The 18,849-nt window shown below is 44.3% G+C and overlaps 1 pseudogene; it reads right to left on the minus strand.

Moving 5' to 3' along the window:
* Positions 1-1,059: 1,059 nt before the first annotated feature.
* Positions 1,060-16,899, minus strand: LOC118572222 (annotated as a pseudogene).
* Positions 16,900-18,849: the final 1,950 nt, after the last annotated feature.

Genomic DNA, 18,849 nt, shown 5'->3' on the forward strand with positions numbered 1-18,849 from the left:
GTCTTCACTATACAATGTTCCCTCTTATAAAGCACCTATAGAAAGAGCTCTGCTGTGTTGATTGTATTCTCTGTTTATGGAACATAACTAGATCCACAGGGAACATCATTCCATCCAGATCTGGAAACTGAAGATTAATGGGAAAGAGACTGCCATTTGGAAGTCACCTTAAAGATTGAGTGTTGAGCCTAGCCATTCCTTTGATCCCAGCACAGTGTGGTGCAGATACAGAGGAAGGCAAATCTCTGAAGTTCTAGGCCAACTTGGTCTAAAAATCCAGTTCCAGGATAGCCAGGAGTATTATACAAAGACACTCTAAATGGAAAAAAAAACAAAAAGTAGAAGAAAATCTCAGTCTTAGATACAAAGGGGGAGTTAAGGGAGACAGACGGGGAAGGGAGGGAAGAGATAAGGCAGGAAGAGGAAAGGAGGAGAGAGAAGAGAGAAAGATGCAGTATCACGTGGGCGCTAAAAGAACATCTTGTCCCTGAAAATATTGGACTCAAAGCACTTCTGCTATGTGTTCATCATAAGAAGTTGGATATATGTCAGGTAGTGATGGTGCATGCCTTTAGTACCAGCACTTAGGAGGCGAGCCAGGCAGATCTCTGTGAGTCAAGGCCAGCCTGGTCTACAGAGTGAGATCCAGGACAGGCACCAAAGCTACACAGAGAAACCCTGTCTCAGGACCAAACTGGACTGAGAGTAAATGACCTGAATGAAGGATTACATCCTGTGACCTTTCAGTCTTCGCTGTGCCTAAACACACACTACAGGATAGTTGTACCTCTAAAGTACACAGCAGCCTAACTTTTTACAACAAACAAATGTGAACATCTCGTTTCCTCTACCTTTCAATATCACCTAACCCTGTAGGCAAACCCAGGTTAATTTCTGGTTTTCTCACCAACACGATTTAGGAATAAAATGTCTCATTGACCTGTTTAAGGCTACATGGCTCACGTTCTTGGTCTCTTTCCCTTTAGTGAACAGCTGCCCTGCCCTCTGCTTTTCTGTCTCCACCGCTATCTGCGAACTCAGGTCTCGCCCCTCCCAAGATCAGGCCTGATGAGCCACAGGTGCAGCTAGAGCCGCCTGCGCAGGCACAGTGACTGGTAGCAGCTGGTAGTGGCTGTCCAGAGTCCTGCTGGAAGGGGATGGGGATCTTGAGCATGAAGACAACCAACTCAACTCACCCCATATATAGTTTTATCCAGGGAAAAGGTGAGACATCAGAAAAAGGAGGTGCTGGGGTGAAAAGTTAGAGGGTACATGGGGGATGACTAGACACAGAAGCCAGACGCCATTGGGCCAGCAGACACTGTTTACCAGCCACCAATGGTTGCTTACGTCCACAGCAAGAGCAGAAAGCACTCTTAAGTGCTGAGCCATCTCTCCAGGCCCTGTAATGGTTGGTTGTCAGCTTCATACACTGGGTAGGGAGAGCCTCAGGTGAAGGACTGCCTGCATTGTATTGGCCTGTGGGCACATCTGTTGGGCATTTGCTTTCTTTCTCTTCCTTCCTTCCTTCCTTCCTTCCTTCCTTCCTTCCTTCCTTCCTTCCTTCCTTCTTCCCTCCTCCCTCCCTCCATCCCTCCCTCCCCCCCCTCTCTCTCTCTCTCACACACACACACACACACACACACACACACACTCTTTATTGGTTTTTAGTTTTTGATTTTTTTTTTAAAATTTTTTTACATTAAAATTTTTTTTTAAAGAAACATTACTTCCACATCTAAGTTTTCCCTGTCCACTGCAATAAACATTGGTTACATAGGCTAAAGTTTCATCAGTTACAGTTAGCTCAAATGGGAAACACGTGTTCAATGAACCCCAATGTACAACCTTGTTTTTTTTTAAAATTATGAACTGTATGGCCTATTGGCTTCTCACTAGCTAGATATTACATCTTAAATTAACCCATTTCTAAAAATCTATACTTTTCCTCGTAGCTCATGGCTTACTGGTACCTTTACATCTTGCTTCTTATGGTGGCAGTGTCTCCTCTGTGTCTGGGTGGAGACTTGTAACTCAGCCTTCCTCTTCCCAGATTTCTCCTTGTCTGTTTGTCCCACCTATACTTCCTGCCTGGCTACTGGGCAATCAGTGTTTTATTTATTAACCAAGCAGCATAACACATTCACAGCGTACAAAGTGGTATCCACAAAAGCACTTCCCCTTTTCCTTCTTTCTTTTTTTTTTTCAAAAATGAAGGTTTTAATTTTAACATGGTAAAATTACATATAACAAAACAGTTGTCTAACAAGAATTACAGTTGCAATATCTAGTCTATTTATATTTGGCAAAATTAAAGAAAATATTCTCTCTATTCTATATTTGTGAGACTAAAGTTTCATATCTAACTTATCTTTTATCACAACCAAGGAAAATTATAACTATCTAATCTTCAACTAACTATTTCTATCTAATCTTCAGCTAACTGTTCTATCTAATCTCCAATTCCCCCAGAGACTCAAGAAGGAAATAATATTACCTAATAAAACAGGAAGTGCAAGCAAGTGTCTTCCAAAAATTGTGAGTTGACAGAAACAGCCAGCTGCCTGGACAGTCACTTGAGGTTTCTTCACAACGTTGGGGCATCATCTTCAGCCTAGAGGCTTAGTGTATCTGGCAAACTCATATGTGAAGGAGGATGTACACAAGGCCTATAGTTCTACCTCACATTTGGTGAGAGCAGTCCATATACCAGATAAGCCTGAATTCCACCAGTGTTCTGTCATGATTCAGGATTTTAAATTCTGGAAATTGTTGGTATTTTTGGAATTTCACTGTCCATTCTTCTTGGCTTGAGGGTGGCTTCACCTCTATTATTAAATGCCAGTCTACCATTGAGATGTTAGACTCCATCAACCTAGTTACTCTTTCAAGAATAACTCTTCAGCTACTGTTCCACTGCACACTATTGCCTGTTTAGTTGCCTTTGAAGAAAGGGGCACTGTACCTTTTCTGGATTGCAAAGGCCATTTCAGAGATGGTGTCATATTGTCCTGGCCTCAGAAGATGCCTGTTGCTAAAGCCACAACCACACTTGTCTTGGCAAGGATCGGTAGTCCTTTGTTTTGTGTCCTGTTTGTCCATTTTGTCCTGTTTGTTATCAGTTGATTTGAGGACACTTTGTTGTCCAGTGGCTAACTTTTGCCACAGTGAAAGTTAACTCCATATGCAGTTTCTTCAATGACCATATCTTCTCTGAAGTAGATTGGTGCTGCCAGGAGCCGACATGTCTCATAGTCATAAAAAATTCAACATTATTAAAACATTTTAAATGCCATATTCTGTAGATCTCTGAAAGGTTTGAAGATGACCTGTCTATCTAAAATAATCTAATTCTCTGCTTAGCCTTGAAAACATACCTAATATGACTATAAGTTCGATTATAATGTCTAACTACTAACTTTCATTTCTTTATAATCTTTTTTTTTAAATTAGAGATTTTCTATTTATTTTACATACCAACCACAGATTCCCCTGTCCTCCCTCCTCCTGCCCCACAGCATTACCCCAACCCCCCCATTTCTACCTCCTCCAAGGCAAGGTCTCCCATGGGGAGTAAGCAGAGCTTGGCCCATTCAGTTGAGGCAGGTCCAAGCCCCTCCTCCCTGCACCAAGGCTGCCCCAAGTGTCTCATCATAGGCATTAGACTCCAAAAAGCTGGTTCATGCACTAGGGACAGGTCCTGATCCCATTGCCTGTGGGCCCCCTAAACAGATCAAGCTAACAACTGTCTCCTTATCCAGAGTGTCTAGTCCAGTACCATGGGCGCTCCTCAGCTGTTGGTCCACAGTTCATGTATTTCCATGAATTTGGCCAGTAGTCTCTGTACTTTTTCCAATTATGGTCTCGATACCTCTTGCTCATAGAACCCCTTCTCTCTCTCTCTCTCTCTCTCTCTCTTCGATTGGACTCCTGGAGCTCTGCCTGGAACCTGGCTATGGATTTCTGCATCTGCTTCCTTCAGTCACTGGATGAGAATTCTATGGTGACAGTCAGGTTATTCAATGCACAGCTCCACTGGTCACACCTGAAGTTTGGGTTTGGGGATTGGTTGGGGTCTAATAGCCTTTGGGTTGTGGTTCCCTGCTCACCCCTCACAACAGCTGGCACCATTAGCCTCTAGATCTGAACTCAGATGACTCCTTAGAAAAGTCCACTACATTCACCTACCTAAGCAAAGAAAGTCCCCTCTGCCTCTGCCTGATTGCCCTGGCACCCATTTCCCTGGCCCTAAGGTGCCCTGGTAATTTGATTTTTCTTATCCCTTCTAAAAATATTGACTATTAGTTTATGTGTCTGAGTGTTTTGCCTGCATGTGTGTCTGTGAACTGTGTGTGAGCAGTGACTACAGAGGCCAGAGAAGGGGTCTGATCATCCAGAACTGGGGTCATAGACAGTTGTGTGCTGCCCCGTAGCTGATGGACCCGAGCCTGGGTCCCACACAAGCTCAACAAGTGCACCTGACTGCAGAACCACCTCTGCAGCCCTTATGTCTTTTTTACATGATATAATTATACAGCTGAGGATGTCCTCCCACTCAGCATTCTAGCCCAGACTGGTCTCAACCCCCGAGTGTTAGGATTACATACATGCCTAGCTTGTGTCTGTACTTCTATTTTTATTTTTACTTTTTTTCTGGTTTTGCAAGACAGGGTTTCTCTGTGTGGCCATGACTGTCCTGGAATTCATCTATGGATCAGGCTGGCATTGATATCAGATATCCACCTGCCTCAGCCTCCAGAATGCTGGGATCACACAGTGTGTGTTCCACTGTATTTGGCTTCTCCTGCATTTTAATAGTGACCAAACATTCCACTACAGACTGAATTTTGTCTTATTTACATACTCTTAGCTGATGAACAGTTTGTTTTGTCAAATGCTGACATTACAAAGACGATCTGACCATTATCCTTGTCTATGAGCTGTGCATGGCCATACAACACATTCCTTCTCATTCTTCCAGTGTAAAACAATGAGCATGTGTTGGCTGTGCTCTGTCTCAAGGTCTCAGCTAGAACTGTGATGAATCCCACTGCTGGCTAAGGCTGGGGTTTCTCCTAGGCTTGAGTAGGGGTTGGGGCAGCTTTCAAACTCAAGAGATGGTTGGATTGTTGGGTTATTGAAGTAAGAGGTCAGTTTGTCCCTGGCTGCTAACTGGAGAGTGTTCTCAGCTGCTCAACACAGGGAGCACAGGGTAGCTCACAGTGTGGTGGCTGTCTGTCCTGACAGTGAGAAATGAGAAGGCAAGCAAAGCAAAGAGCAATATTTTTTTATTATAAGTGTGTTCCAACAGTTTGGGCAACCCAATGTTCTTTTGTGCGATTTTGTCTTTCAACCATGATTCTGCACTGATGGGAGGGTCACTGGTTTCAGTTTTGGTTACAGATCGTATGGAGTTACACTCAATTTCCTTTCTTGTTTCTCTATAGACAAATGAAAACTCTTTAATTTGCATCTGTGACCACTAGGCTGCCATGTGCTTTTCCAAGGCTCCATACAACAAGCAGTAAAAAGGTGTTCACCATTAGACTTTCCACCACAGTGACTGGGACACCTTCCCTGCCTGCCTGGTTGTCTTCACTACACACTGTGCCCTCTAATAAAGAATCGATTGAAAAAACTCAGCTTTGGTGATTGTAATCTCTGTCTACCAAACATAATTAGATACTCAGAGAACATCATTCTGTAGCCCTGGAAGCTGAAGATTAATGGGAAAGACATTGCCTTTAGAAAAGCCTCTTTTTGCCGGGCGGTGATGGCGCTCGCCTGTAATCCCAGCACTTGGGAGGCAGAGGCAGGAGGATCTTTGTGAGTTTGAGGCCAGTCTGGTCTACCGAGTGAGATCCAGGAAAGGCGCAAAGCTACACAGAGAAATCCTGCCTTGAAAAACCAAAAAAAAGAAAAAAAAGAAAAAAGAAAAGCCTCTTTTTATTTTATTTTATTTTATTTATATTATTATTATGTGTTTTAAATTTTATACATCAGCCTTGGGTTCCCCTGTCTTCCCCCTCCCGCCCCCACTCCCACCTTCCCCCCAGCCCCTCCCCTCCATTCCCATCTCCTCCAGGATTAAGGCACCCCTGGGGATTCATTTAAACCTGGTGGATTCAGTACAGGCAGGTCCAGTCCCCTCCTTCCAGGCTGAGCAAAGTGTCCCTGTGTAAGCCCAAGGTTTCAAACAGCCAGCTCATGCACTAAGGACAGGTCCCGGTCCCACAGACTGGGTGCCTCCCAAGCAGATCAAGCTATTCAGTTGTCTCACTTATCCAGAGGGCCTGATCCAGCTGGGGGCTCCACAGCCTTTGGTTCATAATTCATGTGCTTCCACTTCGTTTGGCTATTTGTCCCTGTGCTTTTTGCAATCTTGGATTCAATAATTCACGCTCTTGCAGACCCTGCTCTTTCTCGACAGTTGGACACCTGGAGCTCCACCTGGGGCCTGGCTGAGGATCTCTGCATCCACTTCCATCAGTTAATGGATGAGAGTTCCAAGACGACTGTTAGGGTGTTTGGCCATCTGATCACCAGACTAGGTCAGATCAGGCTTTCTCTCGACCATTGCCAGCAGTCTACAGAGGATGTATCATTGTGGATTTCTGGGGACCTCTCAAGCACTCTGCCTATTCCTGGTCTCAGGTGGTCTTCATTTATCATGGTCTGTTATTCCTCATTCTCCCTTTCTGTTCTTGATCCAGCTGGGATCTCCTGCTCCCCTAAGTTTATTTCCCTCAAACCTTGCCCTTCATTACTCCCACTATCGTCCAGGTTGTTCATGTAGATCTCATCCATTTCTCTGTCATTGGGAAGATCCCTGGGTCTTTCCTAGGGTCCCGTTTTCTAGGTAGCCTCCTTGGAGTTGTGAGTAGCAGTCTAGTCATCTTTGTTTTACATCTAGTATGCTCCTATGAGTGAGCACATACCATGTTTGTCCTTCTGAGTCTGGGTTACCTCACTCAGGGTGATTTTTTCTAGATCCATCCATTTGCCTGCAAACCTCATGATGTCATTGTTTTTCTCTGCTGAGTAGTACTCCATTGTGTATATGTACCATATTTTCTTTATCCATTCTTCAGTCAGAACCTGGAAACAACCTAGATGCCCTTCAACTGTAGAAAAGCCTCTTGAAGAGTGGGTGATGAGCCCGGCCATGCCTTCCATCCTAGCACTCTGGGAAGCAGAGGCAGAGGCAGAGGAAGGCAGATCTCTTGAGTTCAAGGATTTTTAGACCTGGTCTAAAAATCGAGTTCCAGGACAGCCAGGATTGTCACACAAAGAAACTCTGTCTCTAAAAAGAAGAAGAAGAACAACAGAAGAACTCAGCCTGAGATACATGGGGGGGGGTAGAGAGAAACAGAAGGGGGAAGGAGGGGAGAGATGAGGCAGGTGTATGGAGAGGAAAGGAGGGGAGGGGAGGGTCAAAGGAGAAGAGGAAAGAGAATTCAGACAAGTAGGAGGGGAGAGAAGAGAGAAAGACACAGTGTCACACAGACACTAAAGGAACACCTTGGGCCTAAAAATCTGGGACTCAAAGCGCTTCTGCTGTGTGCCCATTCTAGGAAGTTGGATTTAGGAAACCAAACTGGACTGAGAGTAAATGACCTGAAGACAGGATTACATCTGTGACCTTCCACTCTTCACTGTGCCTAAACACACAACACAGGATAATTGTCCCTCTGAAGTACACAGCAGCCTAAATTTTTGCAAGAAACAAAACAGAGCACATCCTCTTCTCTACCTTTCTCTATCATGGAAACCCACAGGTGAAGCCAGGTTAATCTCTGGTTCGATGGTCAACCAGATTTAGGAATAATAATAATAATTGGCTGATTTAAGGCTATTTGGTTCTCAGTATCTTTTTCCTTTACTGAACAGCTGCTCAGTCCTCTGCACTCCTACACTGATCCTCAGTGGAGTCCCAAAGTACAGGCCTTACCCCTCCCAAGGTCAAGTCTCATGAGCAACAGGTGCAGCTAGAGCCATGTTGTTTTTAGTTTTTTTTTAATTCTTTTCGGAGGCCTTACTACCCAGCTCCCAAATAAAGCACACATGGAGGCTTATTCTCAGTTATAAATGCTTGGCCTTAGCTTTGCTTATTTCTAGCCAGCTTTTCTTAACTTAAAATTATTCCATATATCTTTTGCCTGCTTTTCTATTCCAATATATATATATATATTGTTTATTTCTTACTCAGTGGCTTGCTGTGTAACTTGGGTGGATGGCCCCTGATGCCCTCCTCCTTCTTAGGCTACTTCTTCTTTTCTCCTCCCAGGTTTCTCCTTCTATATATTCTCTATGCCCTACATATCCTTCCTCCTGACTAGCTACTGGCCATTCAGTTCTTTATTAGACCATCAGGTGTTTTGGATAGGCACAGTAATACAGTTTCACAGAGTTAAATAAATGCAACATAAGCAAGAGTAACATACCTTATAATAATATTTCTATTTTATTTTATCTAGAAATATCTATAAATAGATATAAAATATCAATAATATTTCTCCTGTTGTCTAAATAAAAATAAAGGGTTTTACTTGAATGGAAACCTACAAACAACAAAAACAATTATCAAGTAGGATTTACATTTATAATATTCTGTGCATTTGTAGTTAGCATAGCTAAAGAAAATAATGCATTATCTGTCCTGTTGTAGTGAATCCAAAGTTTTGCACCTAACTTGCTTTTTATCACCACTAAGAAAAACTGCAACTGTAACTATCTAGTCTTCAACTGCATCAAAGACCCCAGAAGGATAATATTATTTAAGTAAAGAAAAAGTGCACAGCAAAAAACTTCCAAAACTCTAGCCATGACAGAGACATCTGACTGCCTGAACAGTCACCCAGAGTTCCTTCTGAAACATTGGGCCTCCATCTCTAGCCTACAGGCCTGGAGAATCTGGTAGACTCTCAGTGAAGCAGGAATTTTGAAGGACTGTCCTGCCTTGTTTTGACAAAGTTCAACAGTCTTTTTCCTGTGTCCTGCATGTCCAGTCTGTACAGCACATTGTCAGCACTCAGAGGCAAGAACAGTTTCTCTGCCCAGTAGCTAATCTTGCCACAGTAAAAGCAAACTCCATAAGGAGTTTCTTCAATGCTCATCATATTCTCTGAAGTAAATTGGTGCTACCAGGATCTTTGAAGTATTTGAAGATCATCTATCTAAAATATATCTATTCAAACTAGACAACATACATAACATATCTATAAATTTGATGGTTATAAATGAATAACTATTGGCTTATGTTTGTTTTTTTGTTTATTTTTTATTTGGACTTTTCCCCCTCTTTTTCATTATAGTTGTGTTTTAATTTTACATATCAGCCGTGGGTTCCCCTGTCCTCCTCCCTCCTGCCCCCGCCCCCACCTTCCTGCCAGCCCCTCCCCTCCATTCCCATCTCCTCCAGGGCCAAGACTCCCCTGGGGATTCAGCTCAACCTGGTAGATTCAGTCCAGGCAGATCCAGTTCCCTCCTTCCAGGCTGAGCAAAGTGTCCCTGTGTAAGCCCCAGGTTCCAAACAACCAGCTCATGCACTAAGGACAGGTCCCGGGTCCCACAGCCTGGGTGCCTCCCAAACAGTTCAAGCTATTCAACTGTCTCACTTATCCAGAGGGTCTGCTCCAGTTGGGAGCTCCTCAGCTTTTGGTTCATAGTTCATGTGTTTCCATTAGTTTGGCTATTTGTCCCTGTGCTTTTTCCAATCTTGGTCTCAACAATTCACGCTCTTACAGTCCCTCCTCTTTCTCACCAATTGGACTCCTGGAGCTCCACCTGGGGCCTGGCCAAGGATCTTTGCATCCATTTTCCTCAGTCATTGGATGAGAGTTCTATCATGACAGTTAGGATGTTCAGCCATCTGATCACCAGACTAGGCAGATCACGCTTTCTCTCAACCATTGCCAGTAGTCTACAGTAGAGGTATCTTTGTGGATTTCTGGGGACCTCTCTAGCACTTTGCTTCTTCCTGTTCTCATGTGGTCTTCATTTATCATGGTTGGTTATTCCTTGTTCTGCCTTTCTGTTCTTGATCCAGCTGGGATCTTCTGCTCCCCTAAGCTCCCTTTCCCTCGAATCTTGCCCTTCATTACTCCCACTGTCGTCCAGGTTGTTCATGTAGATCTCATCCATTTCTCTGTCATTGGGCCATCCCTGTGTCTGACCTATGTTTATTGATTTTTCTATATAGTTTATGATAATATCTTTAAAAACCAGAACTTCACTCTACATTTCCAAATGAACTGCATAGGCACAATTGTTATAAAACAGCACGTGCCAGCCTTGTCAAGTAAGGGAGACAAACCATGCAGACATGGCAGGCTGTGGCATGGCATAGTGGGAAAGTTTTATTATTAAAGGGGGAGAGGAGAGGGAAGAGAGAGGAAAGGAGAAAGAGAATGAAAGGGAAAGAGAGAAAGAAAGAGAGGAAAAAGTGAAAGCAGAGGTGTGTGCAGCCTCTAGAAGAACAGAGAGGGAGAAAAGAAGGAAGAGAGAGAAGGAGGAGGGTTTGTCTCTTGGGACAGACTTCCACTTGGTTTATACAGTTAACATGGAGGATTAATGGGGACAGATCCTCCTGCCTGGGACCACATGTCACTGTCAGCGTCCTTCAGACCCAACCACAGGAGCAATGCTTATATGTTCTTATGACCTCAGAGGGACTTGGAACTTTACTAGTCACTGACTTGAGCTGGTTGAGGTGTTGAGCTAGCCCTTTCTCTTTGCCTCTGCAACAGCACTGATTCAGGCTCTGTCACCATCTACAGTAGATCTGCCAGTGGGGACTGTCTGTAAGGTGCACATATTCTACTTCTGAGATATACACACCATAGCCACAGGCCAGGTGTGCTGCTGACTGGACACTGTCAGAGCACAGCTACAGGACTATTAAGAGAGAATCACTTGAGTCATCCAGTCACACACGACAAAACTCCTTCTAGGGGTCACTCTGCTCAAAAAGTAGGATCCTTGTTCCCTCTGAGTGCACTGCATCTCCCTTGTCTTCAATATACAGTACCCTAATGGTCACATCTGAAGTTCTGGTTTGGGGTTCCCTTTGGGATCCAATGGCCTCTGGGTTGGGGTTTTCTCTTCCTCCCATGGTGACAACATCTGATACCATTACCCTCTTGGTCTGGACTCAGATGACTCCTTAGAAAAGTCCACTACATCCACTTCTCTGTCATTGGGCAATCCCTGTGTCTTTCTTAGGGTCTTGTTTTTTAGATAGCCTCCCTGGAGTTGTGAGTAGCAGTCTAGTTATCTTTGTTTTATATCTAGAATCCTACTATGAGTGAGTACATACTATGTTTGTCTTTCTGAGTCTGGGTTATCTCACTCAGGATGATTTTTTCTAGATCCATCCATTTGCCTGCAAACCTCATGATATCATTGTTTTTCTCTGCTGAGTAGTATTCCATTGTGTATATGTACCACATTTTCTTTATGCATTCTTCAGTTGAAGGGCATCTAGGTTGTTTCCAGGTTCTGGCTATTACAAACAAGCTGATGTGAACATAGCTGAGCAAATGTCCTTGTGGTATGAGTGAGCATTCCTTGGGTATATGCCCAAGAGTGGTATAGCTGGGTCTTGGGGGAGATGGATTCCCAATTTTCCTAAGGAAGCGCCATATTGATTTCCAAAGTGGCTGTATAAGCTTGCATTCCCACCAGCACTGGAGGAGAGTTCCCCTTGCTCCAAATCCTCTCCAGCATAAGCTGTCTTCTGTGTTTTTGATCTTAGCCATTCTGACAGGTGTAAGGTGGTATCTCAGAGTCATTTTGATTTGCATTTCCTGGATAATTAGGGATGTTGAGCAATTCCTTAAATGTCTTTCAGCCATTTGAGCTTCCTCTGTTGAGAATTCTCTGTTTAGTTGTATAGCCCATTTCTTAATTGGACTGTTAGGCATTTTGATGTCTAATTTCTTGAGTTCTTTATATATTCTGGATATCAGCCCTCTGTCAGATGTGGGGAATAATACTCAACTTCATATGGAAAAACAAAAAAAACCCAGGATAGCCAAAAAAATCCTGTACAATAAAACAACCTCTGGATGTATCACAATCCCCTACCTCAAGCTCTACTATAGAGCTACAGTAATAAAAACAGCTTGGTACTGGCATAAAAACTGACATGTGGACCAATGGAATAGAATTGAAGACATTAGCCTGCACACCTATGAACATATAATTTTTGACAAAGAAGCCAAAACTGTACAATGGAAAAAAGAAAGCATCTTCAACAAATGGTGCTGGCATAACTGGATGTCAGTCTGTAGAAGGCTTCAAATAGATCCATATCTGTCACCGTGCACAAAACTTAAGTCCAAGTGGATCAAAGACCTCAACATAAATCCAGTTACTCTGAACCTGATAGAAGAGAAAGTAGGAAGTAGTCTTGAACGCATTGGCACAGGAGATCACTTCCTAAATATAACACCAGTAGCACAGACACTGAGAGAAACAATCAATCAATGGGACCTGTTGAAACTGAGAGGCTTTTGTAGAGCAAAGGACACAGGTCAACAAGACAAAGCGACAGCCTACAGAATGGGAAAAGATCTTCACAAAACCTTTATTTTTATTTAGACAAAAGGAGGAAATACTATAGAATATTATTTTAACGTGTGTTACTTTTTTTTATTTTGCATTTGTTTAACTCTGTGAAGCTGTGTTACTGTGTCTGTCTAAAACACCTTGTGGTCTAATAAATAACTAATGGCCAATAGCTAGTCAGGAGAAAGGATATGCAGGGCTGACAGGCAGAGAGAATACATAGAAGGGGAAGTCTTGGAGGAGAAAAGAAGTAGCCTGAGAAGGAGGAGGAAATCAGGGGCCACCTAACCAAGTTACACAGCCACTGAGTAAGAAACAAAGAAAGACATACCAGAATAGAAAAGGAGGCAAAAGATATATGGAATAATTTTAAGTTAAGAAAAACTGGTTAGAAATAAGCAAAGCTAAGGTTGAGTATTTATAATTAAGAATAAGCCCCCATCTGTGCTTTATTTGGGAGCTAGGTTGTGGGCCCCCAAAAGAATAAAAAACAACATGGCTCTAGCTGCACCTGTTGCTCATGAGACTTGACCTTGGGAGGGGTAAGGCCTGTGCTTTGGGACTCCACTGAGGGTCAGTGTGGGGGTGCAGAGGACTGAGCAGCTGTTCAGTAAAGGAAAAAGATACTGAGAACCACGTAGCCTTAAATCAGCCAATGAGACATCTTATTCCTAAATCTGGTTGACCATCGAACCAGAGATTAACCTGGCTTCACCTGTGGGTTTCCATGATAGAGAAAGGTAGAGAAGAGGATGTGCTCTGTTTTGTTTCTTGCAAAAATTTAGGCTGCTGTGTACTTCAGAGGGACAATTATCCTGTGTTGTGTGTTTAGGCACAGTGAAGAGTGGAAGGTCACAGATGTAATCCTGTCTTCAGGTCATTTACTCTCAGTCCAGTTTGGTTTCCTAAATCCAAGTTCCTAGAACGAGCACACAGCAGAAGCGCTTTGAGTCCCAGATTTTTAGGCCCAAGGTGTTCCTTTAGTGTCTGTGTGACACTGTGTCTTTCTCTCTTCTCTCCCCTCCTACTTGTCTGAATTCTCTTTCCTTCCCTCCCCTCCTTTCCTTGCCTGGTCTCTCCTATCCTTCCCCTTCTGTTTCCCTCTAGCCCCACCCCTTATATATCGCAGGCTGAGTTCTTCTGTTGTTGTTGTTGTTGTTGTGTTTAGAGACAAAGTTTCTTTGTGTGATTGTCCTGGCTCTTCCTCATCAATGGCCTTATCTATAATTTAGCATTTACTGATAAAACTGTTGGGACGTCTAATGAAACCAAGGAAATGACTGATAAATAATAAATAAACTGTCCTTGTTACTTTCCTGTCCCTTCCAAATCCACCCAGGGCTAAGCAGCGTCCATAGGTCCCAGATGGTAAACCTGCCACTGCAGGTGACCTCATTCCCAGAGCATGAGTATGACTAGTACTGGTGTAGAGGGTTTTGCAGCTTTCCAGCTTCTTGACCTGAGTGTAGCAGTGGTCCTGAGTCTGGCAGCACCTGGAGAGAGGAAGGAACGGCTGAAGGAGGAGATGGACCTGCAGGAGGTCAGTTCTCCCCTGCAGTCTTTCTCAAACCTGTCAGAATGATAAACACAGTGTTTATGAAGTAATCTTTCTCAGGCTCCAGAATCTGTGATTTCTATGGTTTCATATTTATTGAAAACAACTTCTGTGGAGTGTGGTCAGTGCTGGCCATTAGTCCCAGTACTTGTGAATCAGAGGCAGATGGATCAGTACAAAATCATCCAGGGATGCATAGTGAGAGTCTGTCTTGAAAAAAGTGATTTTTTTAAAAACAAATAAAGCTGCAGGGATGTAGTAAAATTATATATTCCAAATTGTGATGACTTTTCAAAGCCCAGGCTTTCACTTTGATGGGAGCTTTGATGGTTGGCTGTGCCTGTCTCTGGTACCTGAGGCCAATATTTCCCAGTGTTTACATCTCACACATTCTGCTCTCAGGGAACACTAGATACAGGGTCCTCTTGGGCTGATTTTTTTTTTTACAAGACAAGGGGTGGGGGTGGGAATATACATGCTGTGATACAAGCCTTTAATCTGAGCACTCAGGAGGCAGAAGCTTGAAGTTCTCCGAGTTCAAGGCCAGCATGGTCTCCAGAATGAGTTCAAGGAGAACTAGGGCTACAAAGAGAACACCTGTCTCAAAGCAAACAAGAAAACAAATAAACAATCAAAAAATAAACAAAAGAAAATATATGATGTTTGGTGAATAAGCATGTCTCATGTTTGTGTCTCTTGAGATGCTCTGCTTGTGTTCTGTACCCACCTCATCCAGATGCTACAGTCTCCCACTAGATGGGCCACTGACCTGTCAACCACCTCCATTGAAGTGTCAGAGCCCCTTAAGAGAGAGAAGAGGATATAGTTGTCCTACTCCTTCAGGGGATCGCTTCCAGAGATGTCGCACTTGATCACATTGTCGAACTGCCTCAAAGCCCGAGGGCTGATGCTGTGTGCAGAAGCGCCTCCTGCAAGAATGCACAGCAACTCCGCCTCCTGCAAGAATGCACAGGAACTCCATCAATCCCACTTGGCTTTACCAGGGGTCTGATGCCTGATGCTAGCTTCCTCCTGACTCCTACCATTTGATGCATCAGGAGAGCAGTGTATAGAGGTGTGTGTGTGTGTGTGTGTGTGTGTGTGTGTGTGTGTGTGTGTGTGTGTGTGTTAGGTTGCCCACCCAGGGGTTCGCAAGCACGCACTTTGCAGCACTCATAAATGTCATGCTACACATGAGGAGGTCAGAGCACAGCTTTAGGGATTTGGTTTTCTCCCTCCACTATGTAGGTCTTGGAGACCAAACTCAAGTCACCAGGCCTCAGCATAAAGGTGTCTACCTATTTGAGACAGAGAGTTGCCCTGTAACTCAGGCTAGGCTCTGACTTTGTAGGAAACCTCTGGAATCAGCTTCCCAAGTAGTAGGATTATAAATGAACACTATTGTACTTGGCTGAGCTAACCACCCAAGGATTAAGTTTTATAAATATTGCCCTTTGCCTTGCTTGCCTGCTCATTTCTCGCTGTCAGGACAGACAGCCATCACACTGTGAGCTGCCCTGTGGTCCCTCTGTTTCGATGCTGAAAACACTCTCCGGTCAGCAGCCAGGGACAAACTGACCTCTTACTTCAATAACCCAACAACCCAACCATCTCTTGAGTTTGAAAGCTGCCCCACCCCTACTCAAGTCTAGGTGAAACCCCGGCCTTAGCCAGCAGTGGGATTCATCACAGTTCTAGCCGAGACCTTGATCCAGAGCAGCAGCCAACACATGCTCATTGTTTTACACTGGAATAATGAGAAGGAATGTGTTGTATGGCCATGCACAGCTCATAGACAAGGATAATGGTCAGATCATCATTGCAATGTCAGCATTTGACACAACAAACTGTTCATCACTGAGGAGCAGGTAAATAAGGCAGGATGCAGTCTGCAGTGGGATACTTGGTCACCATTAAAATGCAGGAGAAGCCAGGTACAGTGGAACACACACTGTGTGATCCCAACACTCTGGAGGCTGAGGCAGGTGGATATCTGAGATTAAAGCCAGCCTGGTCCATAGAGTGAATTCCAGGACAGAAATCACTAGTAAGTGAAATCATGTTTAGAAAAAATGAAAAAAATAAAAAAGAATTGCAGAAGTAAGTTAGGCATGTATGCCATCCTAACACTCAGAAGGTAGAGGCAGTAAGCTTTCAAGCCAGACACAATGCTGAGTTGGATGACACCCTGAGCCACATCATAAGATCACATAAGAAAATAATGAGAGCTGGAGAGATGACGCTGCAGTCAGGAGAACTTGCTGAACTTGTGGAGGACCCAGGCTTGGTTCCAGCACCCACATGGCAGCTCACAACTGCCTATGATCTCCTGTACTGGAGGATCAGACCCTTCTCTGGCCTCTGGAGACACTGTTCACACACAGTTCACAGACTTGCATGCAGACAAAATAAGAGTCAATATTTTAAAAAGGGATAAGATAATCAAATTGCCAGGGCAACTTACGGCTAACGAAATGAGTGCCAGTGCAATATAGCAGAGGCAGAAGAAGTTTTCTTTGCTTGGGCCAGTGAATGTAGTGGACTTTTCTAAGGAGTCATCTGAGTTCAGACCTAGAAGCTAAAGGTGCCAGCTGTTGTCTACATGGTGGGGGAGGGAACCCCAACCCAGAGGCTATTAGACTCCAGCAGAAACCTCAAACCATTACTTCAGGTGTGACCAGCGGGGCTGTGCATTGAAGACAAGGGACTTGGGGGCACTCAGAGGAGACAAGGGTCCTACCTGTGAGCGGAGTGACCAGCAGAAGCAGTTTCATCCTGAGTGAGGGGAGGACTCAGTGACTTCTCTTTATAGTCCTGTAGCTGTGCTCTGACAGTGTCCAGTCAGCACACGGGGCCTGTGACTACTGTGTGTGTAGCACAGAAGTAGAATATGTGCACCCTCACACACAGTCCCGACCTGCAGAGCTGCTGTAGGTGGTGACAGAGCCTGAATCAGTACTGTCGCAGAGACAAAGAGAAAGGGCTGGCTCAATATCCCAACCAGCTCAAGTGCAGTGACTTGCAAAATGCCAAGTCCCTTCCTCATGGATGCTTTGAGGTCATAAGACATGTGGTCCCAGGCAGGAGTAGTTGTCCTCAACAATACTTCATGTTTGCTGTATAAACCACATGCTATGTCTGTCCTAAGAATCTCACACAACTTGTAAGATAGATCCAGTTACAAATTCAATCTGTAATTAACATGTTTAATTAATATTTTTGTGTTGAGAGAGAGAGAGAGAGACAGAGACACAGAGACACAGAGAGAGAGAGATCCCTTGTGTGCCCATGTGGGGGTCAGAGGAAACTGTGGAGTCATTTCTCTCCCTCTACTTTTTAATAGGATTCAGGAAATTTACATAGGTTTACAAGCTTGCATTGTAGGCTGCATCTTACTAGGCTTCAAACTCCATTTGAAAACTGGGAATGCAGCCAGATGCTGCTGGTGGTGGTGTTCCCCTTTAGTGCCTATAATGTCAGCACTCAAGAGTCAGAGGCAGGAGAATATCTGAGTTTGAGGCCAGCCTGTTCTACAGAGTGGGTTCCTGGGCAGCCAGAGATACACAAGGGATCCATTTCTCAAAAAAACCAATGAAAGGAAAGAGAAAGAAGGGAAGAAACAAAAGCAAACGCCCTAAAGATGTGTCCACAGGCCAATACGATGCAGCAATCCTTCAGCTGAGAGTCTCCCTTCCCAGGTGTCTCAACTAAGCTGACAATTAAGTTTAGCAATTGCACAGGCTGGAGTGATGGCCCATCAGCTAAGAACACTCCCTGGTCTTCCCAATTCTTGCACCCACAAGGTGGGTGATGAACAATGTCTGCTGGCCCAGTGCCCATGAGCCTCTGGGTTTGGCCATTTTTTATGTACCATCTAACTCAGGACCCAGCACCTCCTTTCCCCCACTTCTCACCCCTTGTCTGGATAAAAACCATGTAGGGATGAATTGAGTTAGTTTTTTCATTCTCAAGCTCCCCCACCCTTCCAGTGGGACTCTGCACAGTCTCTACCAGCTACTACCAGTCACTGCGCCTGTGCAGGGGGCTCTAGCTGCACCTGTTGCTCACCAGGCCTGACCTTGGGTGAGGCGAGGCCTCAGCTTTGGGGCTGGAGTGTGGATGGGGGTAGGGGCAGGAAGGCAGAGGACTGGGCAGTTTTTCCACTAAAGGAAAAGAGACTGCAAGAACCACAGAGTCTTAAACCAGCCAATGAGACATCTTATTCCTAAATCTGGTTGACCAGGGAAGCAGAGATTAACCTGGCTTTACATACGGGGTCCTATGATAGTAAAAGGTAGAGAAGAGGAAGTGTTCTCTTTTGTTTGTTCAAAAAGTTAGGCTGCTGTGCACTTTACTGGGACACTATCCTGTGGTGTGTGCTTAGGCTCAGTGAAGACTGGTAGTCCACCAGGATGCAATCCTGCCTTCAGGTCATTTACAGTCAGTCCAGATTGGTTTCCTACATCCAACTTCTTATGATGAGCGCACAGCAGAAGGGCTTTGAGTCCTGTACTTTTAGAGACAAGATGTTCCTTTAGTGCCCATGTGACACTGCGTCTTTCTCTCTTCTCTCCCTTCCTACCTCTCTGTATTCACTTTCCTTCCCTCCCCACCTGTCCCCCCCTTTCCTGTCTCTATCCCTGCCTCATCTCTCTCCCCCTCTTCCCATTCTGTTTCTCCTTACAACCTATGTGTCTTAGGCTGAGTTCTTCTGTTCTTGTGGT

This window comes from Onychomys torridus, chromosome 22 (genome assembly GCF_903995425.1).
Source record: "Onychomys torridus chromosome 22, mOncTor1.1, whole genome shotgun sequence".
Taxonomy (NCBI): Eukaryota; Metazoa; Chordata; class Mammalia; order Rodentia; family Cricetidae; genus Onychomys; species Onychomys torridus.